At 35.8% G+C, this 5,099-nt stretch overlaps 1 pseudogene; it reads right to left on the bottom strand.

Moving 5' to 3' along the window:
- Positions 1-3,677: 3,677 nt before the first annotated feature.
- On the bottom strand, positions 3,678-3,807 carry LOC125775923 (small nucleolar RNA U3; annotated as a pseudogene).
- Positions 3,808-5,099: the final 1,292 nt, after the last annotated feature.

The following is a 5,099-nucleotide window of genomic DNA, read 5'->3' as shown; positions in this document are numbered from 1 at the left end:
TGATGATATGAGCGATGAGAGGATTAGATGCTCTGTTGGTGGCCGAACGATTGACATGGTAATAGATTCTGGGTCTCGATTTAATTTAATAAGTGAAGGAGATTGGTCGGAGTTACGAAACGGACAGGCCGTAGTGTGGAACATGCGGTCCCACTCTCCAAATCAATTCAAAGCGTATGCCGCGGATAAGCTTTTGAAAGTGTTGCAGGTATTTGACGCGCCAATCGCTACAGCTCATACAGAACTGATTGCTACCTTTTATGTTATTGAAAAGGGAAGTCAATCACTCTTAGGGCGGGACTCAGCAGTAAAACTTAATGTTTTGAGAGTAGGGTTAAATGTCCATCGAATTGAAGATAAAGAGCCATTTCCAAAAATTAAAAACATTAAAGTTAGTTTAGCAATAGATTGTAGTATCCGGCCAGTCCAGCAACCAATAAGACGCAAAGAAATTTATACCAAAATTAGCTGATATTACTGAGCCTTTGAGGAGTCTCCTAAAATCAAGTAGCACTTTCATCTGGAGTCACAATCAAGAACAGGCATTTAAAAAACTAAAAACTTATCTAGCGGAAATACCCAACTTAGCATTCTTCGATCCAAAGAACAGAACGCGCGTAATAGCTGATGCCAGCCCAATAGCCTTAGGAGCAGTCTTAATTCAATTCGACAGCGGTGGGGATCCGAAGATAATCACATACGCTATCAAAAGTCTCTCAGACGTTGAAAAAAAAGGTGCGTGGAGTCCCTACGCGTGGATGAAGTTATACTTCTTAGTGATATTCAGAAATGCATATCATTTTGTATGAAAGAAAACTAGAAAACTTAAATTCACATTTTATAAATTTATTATGCACATAAAATGAAGAATAAAGCAAAGTCTAAATGAATGAATTTTGACTCAGAAAGTAGTTCCGTCTCTTCGTTGCGGAAGAGAATATGCAGCGTAATCATCTCTCTTTTGTTCTTCGCCAATTTGGCTGCCGGATTGACTTGTGAAGATCATTTTTTTGTTGGTGACATATTCATATGTGTACGCATATGTATGTTTGTATGCTTGTGATTTATTTGTTCGGCAATGTATGCAATATATACATATAAGTATATATGAATGTATGAACATGCAAGTCAATGCGCGCACATGCGTATACATACACTCATATTAGCATGTGCAGATACACAAGATGTATGCCTTTTAACATCGTATACTATACAAATAAATATTTTTCTTACTAATAGAAATTAAAATAAAGAAAAATATTTATTTTTATAGTATACGATGTTAAAAGCAAAAAATTAAAAATTTATTCTGTCGGGATTCGATCCTGGGACCTGTGTTGGCATCTTGACCTTCCAAGCGCTTACCACCAACACCACCATTGACAATTAGGTTGCGCTGACTTAAGTATGATGTGGTTATGAATGCAAGAAACATACGATGGTTCTAATAATTTTGTTTAAGTATAGAAATATACATACTTTGTAGAACATTTGCTTTCGCAATAAATTTATCACAGCAATATACATATACATAATATGTATATACATATACATAATATTGTTGTGATAAATTTAATTTTTATTAGTAAGAAAAATATTAATTTGTATAGTATACGATGTTAAAAGCAAAAAATTAAAAATTTATTCTGTCGGGATTCGAACCTGGGACCTGTGTTAGCATCTTGACCTTCCAAGCGCTTACCAACAACACCACCATTGACAGTTAGGTTGCGCTGACTTAAGTATGATTTGGTTATGAATGCAAGAAACATACGATGGTTCTAATAATTTTGTTTAAGTATAGAAATATACATACTTTGTAGAACATTTGCTTTCGCAATAAATTTATCACAGCAATACATATGCATAATATGTATATACATATACAGTCACACAATAAAGTCTACATACCCCCCCGAAAATTGCAATTCTGAGTCATCTATGCACAATGGAAAAACAAAATACATACCAAACGAACTCTTATTAAGAGCAATAAGATATTTTGACAAATTTTTTTTAATTTTTATATATTTATTAAAAATATTTCATAAAAATTGTTTTCCAAACACAGAAAAGTCTACATACTCCTAACCAAAACGTATTTTCTACAAAAAAGAGTAATAATAATATTTAATTCAATATTTAGTGGGACCACCTCGACTGTGCAGAACAGCGTTTAATCGGTTTTTCATTGAAAAAACAATTTTTTTGGTATAGTCTGTTGAAATAAGATCCCATTCCTCTAGTAGTGCTTTTTTTAGGTCCTGTTTGTTTTTTATCATTCTTTTTCTAATACGACGATCTAATTCATCCCATAAATGCTCTATGGGGTTCAAATCAGGCGACTGGGGAGGAGAATGAAGTTGATGAGGTACTTTATATAGCAGCCATTCTTTAACAATACGTGCAGTATGCTTTGGGTCATTATCTTGCTGGAAGTACCAACCCTCTGCAAGACCAATTTTATCTGCGGATTGCCTCAGATTATCTTTTAATAAGTTCAGATACACCATACGATCCATTGTTGTTTCGATAAACACTAAATTACCCACCCCAGCCGCTGACATGCAACCCCACACCATTACGGAACCGCCTCCGTGTTTGACTGTAGGAAGCAAATTTTTGGATAATAACGCTTCTTTGTTTTTGCGCCAAATTTTTTGTTTCCCATCACAACCAAACAAGTTGAACTTGCTTTCATCGCTAAATAAGACATTGGCCCAAAAACATTCATCTGCTTCAATATATTTTGTTGCAAAATCAACACGTTTTTGTTTATTAATTGCACTAATAAACGGTTTTTTCCTGGGTACACGACTATGAAATCCGCTATCTCTTAAACACTTTCGTACAGTTTCTGGATGCACTGGATGCCGAAATTCTGGGATTTTCTTGAACTTCTGCCACAATTTTACGCTTTGCTCTTGATGAAAGCTTAGGCGGACGGCCAATCCTCGGCTTGCTTTGTACACTTTTCGTTATATTATAATTCCGAATTATTGTTTGAACGGTTGACTTTGGACGTCCTACTAGTTTTCCTATCTCACGTAAAGATTTTTTGTCTTTATGATAATTTATAACTAGTTTTCGTACTTCAACACTAATTTCTTTACTCATTTTAAAATAATACCACATTGAAAATATTAAAAGTATGGAAATTAGCTTATTTACAAATAACGGTACACTATAAAGACGCTTGAGATAGTTGGTAGCACTGCTGGTATACAGGGCTGCATTTTATCCACATTTTCGTGTTGCCGTATGTAGACTTTTCTGTGTTTGGAAAACAATTTTTATGAAATATTTTTAATAAATATAGAAAAATTAAAAAAAAAATTGTCAAAATATCTTATTGCTCTTAATAAGAGTTCGTTTGGTATGTATTTTGTTTTTCCATTGTGCATAGATAACTCAGAATTGCAATTTTCGGGGGGTATGTAGACTTTATTGTGTGACTGTACATAACATTGCTGTGATGCCCTGAGAAGTATAGTCTTAATAAATTTATTATTAATTTTTTGCTTACTAATAGAAATTAAATTTATCACAGCAATATTATGTATATGTTTAGGTATATTGCTGTGATAAATTTATTTTCTATTAGTAAGAAAAAAATATTTATTAGTATTGATTTCCAAAAGCATAGAAATGATTCTGTGAATTTATTCATTAAAATCGCCACTCAGAAGTCGTTTTATCCCTTGTAAGCGAGCGATTTTCTTAAATCTCACGCTCCCAGATAAAACGATATACCTCGTCCTCGTGGGTCAATTTCAAAAACCACAGAAATGATTCTGTGTGATTCTGAAAGGCCAACGCAGAGTATTTCAATTAAAAGTCACACAAAATAGTTGAGAATTCGCAGAAAGGCAAACGAAAGAAAAAGAACTATAACTTCAATAATGCACAAGCATACAAACATACACATGCGCACACATGTGAATATGTCACCAACCAAAAATTGAAACATTGTTCTACAAAAACAACAACAGCATAAGCATGGCAACATTGTGTTGTGTTGTTGTGTCGGCCGAGCTGTGCCGAAAGAAACGAACAAACGATCGCCGATTGTCACCGCTTCGCTTGCTGCTCGCACATCTTCGCAGACAAGGTTGCGTTACATTCATATGGTTGGAGCGAGGTTGTGCAACTTTGCGTTACTTTTATATGGAAGGTTGCGCAACCAGAATCTATCGCAACCTTTTCCGACGTCGTATAAGAAGTATAACTTCAAAAAGATATTCGCAAACAGAGAAAGAAAGCTTGGCTTTAGTGTGGGCAGTAGAGAAACTTTATTATTATTTAGCAGGATTACAATTCGAATTGGTCACAGACCACAAACCCCTTGAAGCTATTTTTAAACCGACATCCAAGCCACCTGCCAGAATTGAACGTTGGCTTCTACGACTGCAAGCTTTCAAATTTAAAGTAATTTATCGTGCTGGAAGGGAAAACATAGCGGACCCTTTATCGAGACTAGTCAAGTTTTCAAGTAGTGACATATTTGACAGCAACTGTGAAGATAATGTTTTCCAAATCGTGTGTAGTTCCGTGCCAGCAACTCTTACAGTAACCGTCATTGATAAAAAAAGTACAGAGGATGATCATATATCTGATGCAATCACTCACATAAGTAACAACTCGTGGAGCTCGGGAACATCCAATATATATTATCCGTTCCCACTAGAACTTTCGGTGCTAGGCAATATACTCCTGCGTGGGAGACGCATTGTGATTCCCGAATCTCTACGGCAAAGAGTACTGGAACTCGCACACGAAGGGCACCCAGGGGAGTCGGCGATGACAGAGAGGTCGAACGTTTTGTAAAAAATTGCCGAGAATTTATCACTACCAAATAATCCAACCCCACTGCAAAGACACAGATTCCCCGACGGACCATGGCAATGTGTGGCAACGGATTTAATAGGTCCTCTTCCCAAATGGCGAATATGTACTCGTATTGATCGACTATTTCTCGCGCTATCAAGAGGTTGTGTTCTTAAGGAAAATAAGTTCCGAAGCTGTTATAAAATCAATGAAAGACATCTTCTCTAGACTAGGGTTACCTAAATCCTTGCGTACTGACAATGGGGGGCAAT

Source organism: Bactrocera dorsalis, chromosome 1 (assembly GCF_023373825.1).
Source record: "Bactrocera dorsalis isolate Fly_Bdor chromosome 1, ASM2337382v1, whole genome shotgun sequence".
NCBI classification, from domain to species: Eukaryota; Metazoa; Arthropoda; class Insecta; order Diptera; family Tephritidae; genus Bactrocera; species Bactrocera dorsalis.
Note: the sequence above shows the minus strand (reverse complement) of the source record. Positions and strands in the feature narration are given on the sequence as shown.